Raw genomic sequence first — 17,020 nt, 5'->3', positions numbered from 1 at the left:
CATCACTACAGTCCAGTCCCCGCTGTGCTGATTTGCAGTGCAGAGCGGCCGGCAGGCACTGAGGATGGGATTTTACAGCTCCTACTAGGAGCGGCTGTGGGAGTAGCGTTCAGCCTGCCCTGCGGTACTAGTGGGTGGCAGGTGCCGATGCACCGTGCCGTCCTGTCCTCTCCTCACCACCCACGCTGCCTGACGCACCCGCTACCTGACAAAGACAGGTCATATTAGGTGAGTGCCCTGCTTCTGGGGGGGCAGCTGCCCCCCCTGCCCCTCGCTGGGTAAGCCCATGCAATCAACTCTTACCTGGATCCTGGCTCCATCATGTACATAAGTTGACATTTGGGCATCCATATAGTAGAGGTAGCTTGGCATCATTCTCTATTTCTTTGCTGTTTTATGTGGCCTGGCACCAGCTGTCTGCTTGGCTGCATATAGAAGTGCCACACACAGAAACCCCCGACTGTTGGCAAGACGAAGGTAAATGCAATAATGATAAAGCCCGGTGATCTCACATCAAATAATGAACAATCTGCAGCTGCCCGCCACAACCGCAGGGCGAGGAATTCTGCCTAATATAATAACAGTTGTGTTTTATTATTTCTGAAGAGCTGATGCCCGGCGATTAAATAAAGCAGAGGATCTCACACTGAAAAGCGAAGAAGGAAACGACAACCAGTGCTTAACCCTCCATCCCTGGGAGCGAGCTGTAGCCCTGCTCCTGTGCACAGCCGCACACACCGGAGATAAGAGGGAAAGCAATGCATGAATAATGCCGGCAAAAGCACCAAGGCCGCGGGGCACACAGGGCACGGCGCTGGCATTTAGCCGGCTGGGTATTCACATATTAAACACTCATGTGAGTGTATTGGAATGTATAAATTCTCAGAGTGCGGGTATTTCACATATTAGTGTGTATAGGAATGTATCAATTCTCAGAGTGCGGGTATGTCACATATTAGTGTGTATAGGAATGTATCAATTCTCAGAGTGCGGGTATGTCACATATTAGTGTGTATAGCAATGTATCAATTCTCAGAGTGCAGAGATTGACTTTTTTTTGTTTTTATTTGCAACTTTTTATGGCAATATTGTTACTTTGTGATTCCAATAGAAAAAGGCATTTACCCGGCTGGGTATTTCACATATTAAACACTCATGTGAGTGTATAGGAATGTATAAATTCTCAGAGTGCGGGTATTTCACATATTAGTGTGTATAGGTATGTATCAATTCTTAGAGTGCAGAGATTGACATTTTTATTGTTTTTTTATTTGCAACTTTTTATGGAAAATATTGCTACTTTGTGATTCCAATAGGAAAAGGCAAATAAGATCATTAAAATCCCGGGTACATATTTCACTTTTTATGTTACGCATTCCGCTGCTACTATTTATTTAATAAACACAGATCTGATGACTTTTTTTTTAATATAAAGTTATTTTTTTAGATACAAGTTACTTTTCTTTTAAACTTTGTGCAACAAGAAAAAAAAAAGAATTATAGTTTGTGCATTGGGGGAAAGTACCGCTATTTTTTTTTCTACTTTTTATGCCATATTTCAAAAGGGACAAAGTTTTGCTAGTGCAAATAATCATCACTTATTATGAAGAAGGTGACAAAATTTGGTAAAAATTTTTTAAAATGGTTGAAACACCATGATCAATCCGGAAGATGTTAAATAAATACACAAAATAGAAAATATGCAATAAAACATGACCGCAAGGTTTTAACAAAATAGTGGAACCTCGTTCCCTGAGGAAGATTCAACAGCCTAAAAGATCGAAACGTACGTTGGGCGTTTCGGGGGCCTCTAACATCTGGATCATCCGGTTACAACGACTGCGACTCCTTATCTTCTTCTGAAGTCCTTGCTGGCATAGAATGGGTATGATGCCAGTTTTCCAGGGAACCCTTGTTCTATGGACTATGCGGCCCTAGCTATATCAATAGGGATTTAACCCTTATAATGGAAACGCATATTGGGCCCTTATGTCCTTTATCCTTATATAAATAGCTGTATTATATTGATACTGATCAAGGGGATTTCTCATAATTGCACATATGCTTTGATGTAAACCTACCATTGGCATTGCCACTATTTTGTTAAAACCTTGCGGTCATGTTTTATTGCATATCCTATATGTTCTGCAAATATTGATGGTCTATTTTCTATTTTGTGTATTTATTTAACATCATCCGGATTGATCATGGTGTTTCAACCATTTTAACATTTTTACCAAAATTTGTGACCTTTTTAATAATAAATGATGATTATTTGTACTAGAAAACTCAGATTTTTTTGTCCCTCTTGAATCATGATTATGAGTTTGTGCTACCCGTGAAATCCTCGGAAATATTGGACCCCCGGGATTTTATCGAGTATGGTTATATAGAACCTTTTTCTAATATTTTTATGCCATATATAGAATTTCTGTGTTTGGCAGATGCAGGACACCTCAATTTTTTATCAGATTTTTTTTCAATAAATTTTCAGGTAAAAAATCAGCAGCAGTGTTATTTTGAGGTCTAGTGCAGACGACTGTATTCTCTTATTTTCTCTCCAATTGCTGTCAAAAAACCAGATCGCACTCGGACCAATGTTAGTCAAAGAGGCATTGGACACGCACATATCCGATTTTTCCCTCAAAATGAGAAAACTGATGGCCCTCCGTAACAGACATGTGTGAACAGGTGCAAACTGGACATGAAATATACATTAAAAAATATACAGCTGGACTCTGAAACGCTAAGGTATGCAAACATTGAATTTAGGAATTTGGACATGAATTACTGCTAAGGAAATACATTTAAAAATTGTCACACTTTGCACATAAAAAGGCCAGTTTTATGTGAGCCCAGCAGCCAGTGTCAAGACGTATCTTTTATGCTGGGCCACTACCTAACTGCCAATACCCTTGCTGAATAGTGTACAATTTAATGGGTGGACAGGAAGCTAATAGAAAATTAAAAATCATCTTAAACTGGTGGGATGGAGGGCTCAATCAGAAGGCATGACCCTATAATCTAAAATGAGAAAACTGACAGCACTTCCTAACAGACAAATGTGAACAGGTGCAAACTGAACATTAAAGATACTCTAACAAATATACAGCTGCACTCTGAAACATTAAGGTATGCACATATTGAGTATAGGAATTTGGATATGCATTACTAGAAGGAAATAAATGAAAAAAATTGGAAACAGAGCATAAAAAAGGCCGGTTGTATATGAGCCCAGCAGCCAGCGTCAATGTGTATCTCATTTTGCTGGGTCCCTACCTACTAATTCCTCTACCTGGGCTGACCAGCATACAATTTAATGGGTGGACAGGAAGCGGCTAATAGAAAATTAAAAACTAATCATAAGCTCGTGGGATAGAGAGCTCATTCAGAAGGCATGAACCTATAATCTAAAATAAGAAAACTGACGGCACTTCCTAACAAACAAATGTGAACAGGTGCAAACTGAACATGAAAGATACTCTATGAAATATACAGCTGCACTCTGAGACACTAAGGTACACAAATTTTGAATATAGGAACTTGGACATGCATTACTGGTTAGGAAATAAATTTTAAAAAATTGAGACACTTAAGGCTACTTTACACACTGCGATATCGGTCCCGATATCGCTAGTGTGGGTACCCGCCCCCATCTGTTGCGCGACACGGGCAAATCGCTGCCCGTGCCGCACAACATCGCCCAGACCCGTCACACATACTTACCTGTCCGGCCACGTCGCTGTGGCCGGCGAACCGCCTCCTTTCTAAGGGGGCGGTCCGTGCGGCGTCACAGCGACGTCACTGAAGCGTCACTGAACCGCCACCCAATAGCAGCGGAGGGGCGGAGATGAGCGGGACATAACATCCTGCCCACCTCCTTCCTTCCGCATTGCGGCCGGGAGGCAGGTAAGGTGAGGTTCCTCGTTCCTGCGGTGTCACACGGAGCGATGTGTGCTGCCGCAGGAACGAGGAACAACTTTGTTACTGCTGCAGTAACGATTTTTAAGAATGGACCCCCATGTCGCCGATTAGCGATTTTGCACGTTTTTGCAGCGATGCAAAATCGCTTATCGGTGTCACACGCAACGGCATCGCTAATGCGGCCGGATGTGCATCACAAATTCCGTAACACCAACGACTCCGCATTAGCGATGTCGCAGCGTGTAAAGCCCCCTTTAGAGCATAAAAAGGGCAGTTTAATGTGAGACCAGCAGCCAGCATCAAGACGTATCTCTTATGCTGGATCCTTACCTAAATGCCTGCCTGGGCTGAAAAGCCTACAATTTTATGAGCAAGAAGAATTCTGCTAGTAGAAAATTAAAAATCATCTTAAGCTGGTAGGAAAGGAGTGCTCAGTTAGAAGGCATGATCCTATAATCTAAAATGAGATATCTGACAGCACTTCCTAACAAACAAATGTGAACAGGTGCAAACTGAACATGAAAGATACTGTAACAAATATAGAGCTGCACTCTGAGATACTAAGGCATGCAAATATTGAATATAAGAATTTGGATATTTCTTACTGCTAAGGAAATAAATGTAAAAATTGAGATACTAAGATCATAAAAATGGCCAGTTTTATGTGAGCCCAGCAGCCGATTCTTTTTCGCAGACCAAATAGTCCAAGAAAAAAACATCCCAGCGTACACGCTTTGCCCCAGAAAGTCGAATGGAACTCTGTCGTTCAAGTTAATGGGTCCTTTACAAAATGAGGCCGCACTCGGGTGGCCGCCAAGTGAGGTCCAATTTTTATCAACTGAGAATGGGGAAGGTTTAGTAACTTTTTAAGAAAAATATTTTCTAACCTCCTAGAAAATACTGATGCCTCTCTGATCAGAGTCTGATTTGCTTAATCAGATCATTTTACTCAGCTAGAAAAAATGCGGTTGTGTGAACCCAGCCTGAGAGTTATTAGAATGTGCAAAGAGAGCCATTGAATAATAAAAATCAACTTTAGGGGGTTTTGGGGATCTTTTGGGGATTTTTTACATGTTCTAACTAGAACTAGCAAATAAAAACAAACTATCTAAAGTAGTTTACAAAATTATATTATTAGATATTATGATTATATTATTATTATTATTATTATTATTATTATTATTATTATTATTATTTTTATTATTATTATTATTATTATTTTAAGGCCAATTTATTTATTTTTTTAGTGTTTTGGTGCTAATTTTTTGTGGCTTAAAAACTGTTACTTTAAAATCTATAACAAAATACATCACATTTACACTTTTGGATTATTTTATGGGTGGGAGGGGGGTAGTCTAGGTACGGTATTTTTAGTGCCATTGTTTACCATTGACTTTTAAGATAAAAAAGTAAAACAATAAAAATTGGCACCAAAAATGTTCAAAATGTTCAAAATGTATGTCATTTTTTACATGCACTTCAAAAAGTTTAGCCTCAGTATGACTTTTTTCTTTTTTTTTATATTGCAGCCTCTCAAAGAATACAACAGCCCTTCTCAAAGAGCCATTAAAGAGGAGGTTAATCTTATAGGGAGAAGGAATGATCACATGACTGATCATGTGGTCATAAGGGGTACGATGTATATATTGGGGGAAAGTTATACCAGTGCTTTGGTACAGAAAAAAGTCAAGGCTTTTTAAGTTAAAGACTTCCATATATTTATCACAAAAAAAATATATAAAAAAAAATAAAATTATAATAATACAATATTGCCAATAATAAATTAATACAGTAATACTAATAATAATAGCAATAATTATTAATATAATAATAATGAAATAAATAGCAATAGTAAAAATGATACATTGATACAATCATAGTAATAATAGTAAAAATAATAATATAATAATAATTACAATACAAAATAATATTAACACTAATTATACCACTACTACAACTACTACTACTACTACTACTACTACTACTACTACTACTACTACTACTAATAATAATAATAATAATAATAATAAATCAAACAATAATGCAAAACATAATTTAAAAAATGATAATACAACAAGTAATAAAATAATAGTAATAATAGTTTAAATAACAATAAAAAATAATATGATAATAGTAATTATAATAATAATGAAATAAATAATGACAGCAATAGTTAGAATGATACATTGATACATTGATACAATCATAGTAATAATAATAGTAAAAAATATATTACTACTACTACTACTACTACTACTAATAATAATAATAATAATAATAATAATAATAATAATAATAATAATAATGATAAATCAAACAATAATGTAAAAGCATAATTTAAAGAATTTAAAAAATGATAATACAACAAGTAATAAAATAATAGCAATACTAATTTAAATAACAATAAAAAAGTATAATAATAATAGCAATAATAATTACAATAATAATAATGAAATAAATAATGACAGCAATAGTAAGAATGATACATTGATACATTCATAGTAATAATAATAGTAAAAATATAATACTACTACTAATAATAATAATGATAATAATAAGAATAATAAGAATAATAATAATAAATCTAACAATTATGTAAAAACATAATTTAAAGAATTTAAAAAATGATAATATAACAAGTAATAAAATAATAGTAATACTAATTTAAATAACAATAAAAAATATAATAATAATAATAGCAATAATAATTATAATAATAATGAAATAAATAATGACAGCAATAGTAAGAATGATACATTGATACAATCATAGTAATAATAATAGTAAAAAATATTATAATAATAATAATATCATTTTAATGCCACAGTACTTTTGAAATTCCCTACAAATTCAATTATATTTTATTGCATAAAGCAATGCAGGTTTATTGAGTGACACTATCACTATTTTTGCAGATGTTGATTAGTGCCTGTGTAGTACGGTATTTTATTCTCCAGCCTCGTACATTTGCATTCGCAGCCAGGATTTTATCTGCAGGTGAATCGTATTTTAGCATCCAGCGCTGGATAAGCAGCACCGGTCTTGCTCAGGTCCTCAGCCACATCCAGCGCTTATTTTCCCATTGCCAAGTGTGATTAATGACACAGAAGCACTGACCATATGTAACGTGTATGATCCAGGTACACTGATCTCTTTGCCTCTTTTCTGTATAAATCTTTTCAGAAGGCTACATTACGAACACGCTTTCCTGACGTAGCAGAGCTGAGTTTGTCATCTGGTGTACAATATTATAGCGAGTCATTTGCAGCTCTTGAATGGACAGCAGATAGACCCTCTGTAACATCTTAACAAAAAAAGGTTCAATGACAAATTCAGCTCTGCTACATTATGCTTATCAATAGGTTTTCAAAATTCACAATTTTTCTCTTTTATTTTCTTATTTTCAAAATATCTTTTTTTAAAGTAAATTTGATATAGTTTTCCCCTCTAAAAAAGAAAATAATTTAAAAAAAAAATTAAAAACAATTATATTTTGCAAATTTTATATCAGTTATTTGCATAGTTTTTCGCCTCAAACTGACACATTTTAAAAAAATAAATAAATATTAAAACAATTATATTTTCCCAATGTTTTAGCAGTTATTTTAGCAGTTATTTGCATAGTTTTTCCCCCCAAACTCACAAATTTAAGAAAAAAAAATATTAAAACAATTATATTTTTCCAATTTTTTTAGTAGTTATTTGCATAAGTTTTCCCACCAAAGTCACAAATTTAAAAAAAAAAAATTAAAACAATTATATTTTACAAATTTTATTTTAGTTATTTGCATGTTTCATTGCACACATGGGGGATCGATCAGGTGAAAAATAGTCTGTCGTGTAGCGTTGCATACCGTAGATATGGAATCAAAGGTATAGCAGAGCTGATTTTATCATTTAACCCCTTAGATTATGTTGCATCTCAGTCTACATAGTGCGCCAAACGTTATGCTAAATTGACAAGCTCAGCTCTGCTACCTCACCCTTCCTGATCACAATTTCCTCGGAAGAACAGAAAAGCGTAATGTCTCTTAACCCGGCGTCTGACAGTATCGAGCTGAATATATGGAATCCGTCAGATCAGACAATATCTCTCCGCCAGATTTCCTCGGCAGCATTAATAAAAATCAAACTGATAAATTGACCCTTTTCACGTCAGCGCTCCGAAGGCGACACAGAAATAAAAAAAAAAGGATTTTTTTTTTCCTTTATTGTTTTTTTTTTTGAGAAATCATATAATGTAATGCAGCTCGATGGAGAGAGGCGGAACATGGAGGCGTAAAAAAAAAGAAAAGAACTAATTTGCATAATTGAAATATAAATTTCAACATTAAAATCGGCGGGCGACATTCTAAAAGAGCGACAGTTCTATAAATATTTACATTATAAATATTTACATTAAAGCTGCACGTATATAGTCGTATTAGTAGATGTAGCAGGGCTGATATATAGTAGTATTGGTAGATGTAGCAGAGCTGATATATAGTAGTATTGGTAGATGTAGCAGAGCTGATATATAGTAGTATTGCTAAATGTAGCAGAGCTGATATATAGTAGTATTGGTAGATGTAGCAGAGCTGATATATAGTAGTATTGGTAGATGTAGCAGAGCTGATATATAGTAGTATTGCTAAATGTAGCAGAGCTGATATATAGTAGTATTGGTAGATGTAGCAGAGCTGATATATAGTAGTATTGGTAGATGTAGCAGAGCTGATATATAGTAGTATTGGTAGATGTAGCAGAGCTGATATATAGTAGTATTGCTAAATGTAGCAGAGTTGATATATAGTAGTATTGGTAGATGTAGCAGAGCTGATATATAGTAGTATTGCTAAATGTAGCAGAGCTGATATATAGTAGTATTGGTAGATGTAGCAGAGCTGATATATAGTAGTATTGGTAGATGTAGCAGAGCTGATATATAGTAGTATTGCTAAATGTAGCAGAGCTGATATATAGTAGTATTGGTAGATGTAGCAGAGCTGATATATAGTAGTATTGGTAGATGTAGCAGAGCTGATATATAGTAGTATTGCTAAATGTAGCAGAGCTGATATATAGTAGTATTGGTAGATGTAGCAGAGCTGATATATAGTAGTATTGCTAAATGTAGCAGAGCTGATATATAGTAGTATTGGTAGATGTAGCAGAGCTGATATATAGTAGTATTGGTAGATGTAGCAGAGCTGATATATAGTAGTATTGGTACATGTAGCAGAGCTGATATATAGAAGTATTGGTAGATGTAGCAGAGCTGATATATAGTAGTATTGGTAGATGTAGCAGAGCTGATATATAGTAGTATTGGTAGATGTAGCAGAGCTGATATATAGTAGTATTGCTAAATGAGGCAGAGCTGATATATAGTAGTATTGGTAGATGTAGCAGAGCTGATATATAGTAGTATTGGTAGATGTAGCAGAGCTGATATATAGTAGTATTGGTAGATGTAGCAGAGCTGATATATAGTAGTATTGGTAGATGTAGCAGAGCTGATATATAGTAGTATTGGTAGATGTAGCAGAGCTGATATATAGTAGCATTGGTAGATGTAGCAGAGCTGATATATAGTAGTATTGCTAAATGTAGCAGAGCTGATATATAGTAGTATTGCTAAATGTAGCAGAGCTGATATATAGTAGTATTGGTAGATGTAGCAGAGCTGATATATAGTAGCATTGGTAGATGTAGCAGAGCTGATATATAGTAGTATTGGTAGATGTAGCAGAGCTGATATATAGTAGCATTGGTAGATGTAGCAGAGCTGATATATAGTAGTATTGCTAAATGTAGCAGAGCTGATATATAGTAGTATTGGTAGATGTAGCAGAGCTGATATAGTAGTATTGGTAGATGTAGCAGAGCTGATATATAGTAGTATTGCTAAATGAGGCAGAGCTGATATATAGTAGTATTGGTAGATGTAGCAGAGCTGATATATAGTAGTATTGGTAGATGTAGCAGAGCTGATATATAGTAGTATTGGTAGATGTAGCAGAGCTGATATATAGTAGTATTGGTAGATGTAGCAGAGCTGATATATAGTAGTATTGGTAGATGTAGCAGAGCTGATATATAGTAGTATTGCTAAATGTAGCAGAGCTAGTATTGGTAGATGTAGCAGAGCTGATATATAGTAGTATTGCTAAATGTAGCAGAGCTGATATATAGTAGTATTGGTAGATGTAGCAGAGCTGATATATAGTAGTATTGGTAGATGTAGCAGAGCTGATATATAGTAGTATTGGTAGATGTAGCAGAGCTGATATATAGTAGTATTGGTAGATGTAGCAGAGCTGATATATAGTAGTATTGGTAGATGTAGTAGAGCTGATATATAGTAGTATTGGTAGATGTAGCAGAGCTGATATATAGTAGTATTGGTAGATGTAGTAGAGCTGATTTTGTCATTTACCTGATCGAGGAACCCCATGTATCAAAATACAACAAATAACAATTTCAGCTCTGCTACATCTGTATATACTTTTTTTTTTGTGGCCTGACTCCTGTTTTAAAAAATATTGATTCATTAGCAATTTCTCTAAGGAGCCGCCTGCCACCCGAATGGTTATTGATCTCGGCTTTCAGCTCTTTCATAGTCAATAACCGCCCAGGAGAGACTTGTTTTATCCTATAATTTGCTTATGTATTTTTGAAGTGGCATTTTACAAATTGTTTATCACTCATATTTTCACCTCATTTTGCAAATTTCATAGCGATTTAGACGAGTTTAAGAAATAATCAATCTCACGCCGGCGCCTGAATACACCGGATAATAGAACGTTTCAGGTGTGCGATAAAAAAAAAAAAAAAAAAAGGCCAATATAATTGCATATGCTAATTACCGGCAGACGAGACGCGCGTCGGTTCTGCTCTTATATATTTTGATCTTTAATCTTTCCAAGAAGTATAAAATATTAATGCATTAATATTTGAACTTTTTTTGAGCAAATATGTGCGGATGTAGCAGAGCTGAATATGTTATTTTAATATCCTTAACATTGCAGATTAGTCAAACACCCATAAGTAGGTAAATTGTCAATGTGTAAGGATGTAGCAGAGCTGAATATGTTATTTTAATGTCCTTAACTTTGCGAATTAGTCAAACATCCACAAGTAGATCAATTGTCAATTTGTAAAGATGTATCGTATTTTAAAAACTATTTCATTTTGCAACAGTTTAACATTTGAAAGTATCAATATGTACAGATGTAGCAGAGCTGATTTTGTTGTTTCAATATCTCCTGTATAACACTTTGTATCCATGAATCATCTGTCAGTGGATATGTAATCAACTTCCATTAAATACAGATGTAGCAGAGCTGAATATGTTATTTTCATTTCCTTAACATTATGGATCAGTCAGACATAGGTAAGTAGATCAATTATCAATGTGTACGGCTGTAGCAGAGCTGACTATGTCATGTTAAAAACTATTTCATTTTGCAATATTTAAATATTTGAAACTATGTATCAATATGTACAGATGTAGCAGAGCTGAATATGTTACTTCAATATCCTTAACATGGCAGATTAGTCAAACATCTGCAAGTAGATCAATTGTCAATGTATATGGATGTAGCAGAGTTGAGTATGTTATGTTAAAAGCTATTTCATTTTGCAATATTCAAACATTTGAAACTATGTATTAATATGTACAGATGTAGCAGAGCTGATCTTGTTGTTTCAATATCTACTGTATAACACTTTGTATCCATGAATCACCTCTCAATGGACATGTAGTCAACTTCCAGTAGGTAGAGATGTAGCAGAGCTGAATATGTTATTTTCATATCCTTAACATTATGGATTAATCTAACATATGTAAGTAGATTGATGGTCAAGGTGTAAGGATGTAGCAGAGCTGAATATGTTACTTTAATATCCTTAACATGGCAGATTAGTCAAACATCCGCAAGTAGATCAATTGTCAATGTGTAAGGATGTAGCAGAGTTGAGTATGCTATGTTAAAAACTATTTCATTTTGCAATATTTAAACATTTGAAACTATGTATCAATATGTACAGATGTAGCAGAGCTCCCTATGTTGTTTCAGTATCTACTGTATAACACTTTGTAGCCATGAATCACCTGTCAGTGGATATGTACTCAACTTCCAGATAGTACATATGTAGCAGGGCTGAGTATGTTGTGTTCATACCCTTAACATTATGGATTATTCAGTTGATCAATTGTGACTGTGCAAGGATGTAGCAGAGCTGAACACGTTATTTTCATATATTCTTAGCATTATGGATTAGTCTAACATACGTAAGTAGATTGATGGTCAATGTGTAAGGATGTAGCAGAGCTGAATATGTTACTTTTGTATCCTTAACATGGCAGATTAGTCAAACATCCGCAAGTAGATCAATTGTCAATGTATATGGATGTAGCAGAGCTGACTATGTCATTTTTAAAACTATTTCATTTGGCAATAGTTAAACATTTCAAACAAAGTATCAATATGTACAGATGTAGCAGAGCTGAATATGTTTTTCTCATATTCTAAATATTATGGATTAGTCTGACATACATAAGTAGATTGATGGTCGATGTGTATGGATGTAGCAGAGCTGAATATGTTGTTTTAATATCTATTTCATTTTGTACTATTTAAACATTTGAAATAAAGTATCAATATGTACAGATGCAGCAGAGCTGATTTTGTTGTTTAAATATCTACTGTATAACACTTTGTATCCATGAATTATCTGTCAGTGGATATGTAATCAACTTCCAGTAAGTACAGATGTAGCAGAGCTGAGTATATTATTTTAATATCTTTAACATTATGCATCAGTCGGACATAGGTAAATTGATCAGTTGTCAATGTGTACAGATGTAGCAGAGCTGAATATGTTATTTTCAAATCCTTAACATTATGTAGATTAGCCAGAAATATGTAAGTTGATGAATTCTCAATGTGTATGGATGTAGTAGAGCTGAATATGTTGTTTTAGAAACTATTTCATTTTGCAACATTTGAAACTAAGTATCAATATGTACAGATGTAGCAGAGCTGATTTTGTTGCTTAAATATCTACTATATAACACTATGTTTGCATGAGTCATCTGTCAGTGGATATGTAATCAACTTCCAGTATGTACAGATGTAGCAGAGCTGAGTATGTTGTTTTAATATTATTAACATTATGGATTAGTCTAACATATATAGGTAGATTGATGGCCAATGTGTAAGGATGTAGCAGAGCTGATTATGGTATTTTAATATGTTTAACATTATGGATTGGTCAGACATAGGTAAATAAATCAATTGTCAATGTGTATGGATGTAGCAGAGCTGAATATGCTATGTTAAAAACTATTCCATTTTGCAATAGTTAAACATTTGAAACTAAGTATCAATATTTACAGATGTAGCAGAGCTGATTTTGTTGTTTCACTATCTACTGTATTACCCTTTGGATCCATGAATCACCTGTTAGTGAATATGTAATCAACTTCCAGTAAGTACAGATGTAGCAGAGCTGAGTATGTTATTTAATATCCATAATATTATGAATTAGTCAAACATACATAAATAGATACATTGTCAATTAATGTAGCAGAGCTGAATATAGTATTTCAATATCATTAACATTATGAATTAGAATAGTCAGACATAGGTAAGTTGATCCATTTCCAATGTTTACAGATGTAGCAGAGCTGAATATGTTATTTTAATATCCTTAACATTATGGATTAGTCAGTACAGATGTAGCTGAGCTGATTTTGTGTTTCAATATCTATTGGATAGTCGGACATAGGTAAGTTGATCCATTTCCAATGTTTACAGATGTAGCAGAGCTGAATATGTTATTTTACAAACTATTCCATTTTGCAAAAGTTAAACATTTGAAAGTAAGTATCAATATGTACAGATGTAGCAAAGCTGACTGTTGTTTCAATATCTATTAGATAAGGCTGTGTGCGCACAGTGCGTTTTTTATGCATTTTCTTCTGCAGCTTTGGTGCAGATTGTGGCATAGATCCACATGTCTATCCTTAAGGAATTCTGACGTCCTGTGCACACGTTGCTTTTTTTCCCCCGTGCAGATTTGGTGCAGAAAATAATTTGCAGCATGGCAATTTTTGGTGCATTATTTCCTGTTTTTTCTAACCTCTTCCACCTATGGACTCTCTGAAGAAAAAGCATAGAAAAATGCACCAAAAACACATGCATTTTTTTGGTGTGTTTTTCTGCTGGAAGGTGCAGATTTAGTGCAGTAAATTTCTGCAGCGTGCGCACATAGCCTTACACTTTGCATCCATCATCTGTTAGTGGATATGTAGTCGACCTCCAGTAAGTACAGATGTAGCAGAGCTGATTTTGTTACTTGAATCTTTATACTAATTTGCATCTATGAATCATCTGCCATACGATATGGAATCAGTTCACACTATAAACTGATGTAGCAGAGCGGAACGTGATTTCTGATGATTTATACTTTTGAATATCAATGAATTATCAGTAAATGGATACGTAATTAATTGCTAATCAGCAGAGGTGTGTGATGCATTGTCAAATTATTTCTAAAAAGCCGAATATTTTGAAATCATGAATTACGCCAAATTCTGCTCTTGTGTCATTGAAATCATTTTCATTTTTTTTTTTTCGAGTCGTTCTTTTTCCCGCTGGCAGATTGTGCACCAAATTCATCCAAATAGGGGCTCAATGTTTGATGGATTGGGGAGTTTATGCAACATAAAAAAAAAAAAATCACCACAAACCTATCGTGGGAATTTAACTTTACAGTAAAAATATACATTCAATAAGCGTTAAAATGTCACACTTTAGTGTTCAATAGTTCAAAAATAAAAATGAGATGTTACACTCCACCCATGTACTGGGACAACTTTGGAAAAAATTTGCAAAAATTAGAAAAATTGCAAATGATGAATAAGCCAAAAATATCTGGACATTCAAAAATACACCCATAATAAAAAAAAAAAAATGAATGAAAAGAATCAATTCAAACCTCTCATCCCTGCCCAAGAAACTAGCCTTGTTTTTCAGTTATAACACATGTACGATGTAGCAGAGCTTTAATTACAATGTAGCCGAACTGCATTTCTAGCAAAGCTTTAATTTTGATGTAGCAGAGCTTTATTTTTGATGTAGCAGAACTGCATTTCTAGCAAAGCTTTAATTTTGATGTAGCAGAGCTGTATTTCTTATGTAGCAGAGATTTATTTTTGATGTAGCAGAACTGCATTTCTAGCAAAGCTTTAATTTTGCTGTAGCAGAGCTTTATTTTTTATATAGCAGAACTTTATTTTTGATGTAGCAGAACTGCATTTCTAGCAGAGCTTTAATTTTGATATAGCAGAGCTATGATTTTATGTAGCAGAGCTCTATTTGTGATGTAGCAAAACCACATTTGTAGCAGAGCCTTAAATTTGATCTACCAGAGCCCAGAGCTTAATTTTAAACTGTATTTTTGATGTAGAAGAGCTGCATTTCTAGCAGAGCTTTAATTTTGAAGTAGCAGAGCTGTATTTTTGATATACGAGAGCTTTATTTTTGATGTAGCGGATCTGCATTTCTAGCAGAGCTTTAATCTTGTGGTAGCAGAACTGTATTTTTGATGTAGCAGAGCTTTATTTTTCATGTAGCAGAACTGCATTTCTAGCACAGCTTTAATTTTGATGTAGCAGAGCTGTATTTTTATGTAGCAGATTTTTATTTATGATGTAGCAGAACCACATTTGTAGCAGAGCCTTAAATTTGATCTAGCAGAGCTTTAATTTTAAATTGTTTTTTTTATGTAGAAAAGCTGGATTTGTAATGTAGCAGAACTTTATTTTTGATGTAGCAGAACTGCATTTCTAGAAGAGCTTTAATTTTGATGTAGCAGAGATGTATTTTTGACATAGGAGAGCTTTATTTTTCATGTAGCAGAACTGCATTTCTAGCAGATCTTTAATTTTGATATAGCAGAGCTGTATTTTTATGTAGAAGATCTTTATTTATGATGTAGCAGAACCACATGTGTAGCAGAGCCTTACATTTGATCTAGCAGAGCTTTAATTTTAAATAGTTTTTTTTTATGTAGAAGAGCTGGATTTGTGATGTAGCCGGGCTTTATTTTTGGTGTACCAGAACTGCATTTCTAGCAGAGCTTTAATTTTGATGTAGCAGAGCTGTATTTTTATGTAGCAGAGCTTTATTTATGATGTAGCAGAACCACATTTGTAGCAGAGCCTTAAATTTGATCTAGCAGAGCTTTAATTTTAAATTGTTTTTTTATGTAGAAAAGCTGGATTTGTAATGTAGCAGAACTTTATTTTTGATGTAGCAGAACTGTATTTCTAGCAGAGCTTTAATTTTGATGTAGCAGAGATGTATTTTTGACATAGGAGAGCTTTATTTTTCATGTAGCAGAACTGCATTTCTAGCAGATCTTTAATTTTGATATAGCAGAGCTGTATTTTTATGTAGAAGATCTTTATTTATGATGTAGCAGAACCACATTTGTAGCAGAGCCTTAAATTTGATCTACCAGAGCTTTAATTTTAAACTGTATTTTTGATGTAGAAGAGCTAGATTTGTGATGTAGCAGGGCTTTATTTTTGATGTAGCAGAGCTACATTTCTAGCAGAGCCTTAATTTTGATGTAGCAGAGTTCTAGTTTTGATGTAGCAGAGCTGCATTACTAGCAGAGCCTTAATTTTGATGTAGCAGAGCTTTAATTTTGATGTAGCAGAGCTTTAATTTGGATGTAGCAGAGTTTTATTTTTGATGTAGCAGAATTTGTCATAAAACATCCATCAAACAATCACAAAGGGATATTTGCTGCTTTACATGGGACTGCAAGACAACCTTCTGAATTATTCAGGTGTTTTCCAGGCAAATGGCAGACTCGCCATATGATTAATATGAGCGGCCTCTCGCACTGGCCATAGAGGGGAATCCTGACCCCTGCATAAAGCACATTGCTGGGATATGTTGTCACATAGTGTGACTGCAGAAATTTCCTTAAAACCAAGAAAACCCCTTTAAACGCCCAGTCATTTAATTGCGCAAGGGGAATAATGTAACAACAAATTGGGCTCTGCTACATACCAATATTCATTTAATAGGAAAGA

This window comes from Anomaloglossus baeobatrachus, chromosome 7 (genome assembly GCF_048569485.1).
Source record: "Anomaloglossus baeobatrachus isolate aAnoBae1 chromosome 7, aAnoBae1.hap1, whole genome shotgun sequence".
In the NCBI taxonomy this organism is placed as follows: Eukaryota; Metazoa; Chordata; class Amphibia; order Anura; family Aromobatidae; genus Anomaloglossus; species Anomaloglossus baeobatrachus.
This window is presented reverse-complemented; position numbering follows the sequence as displayed.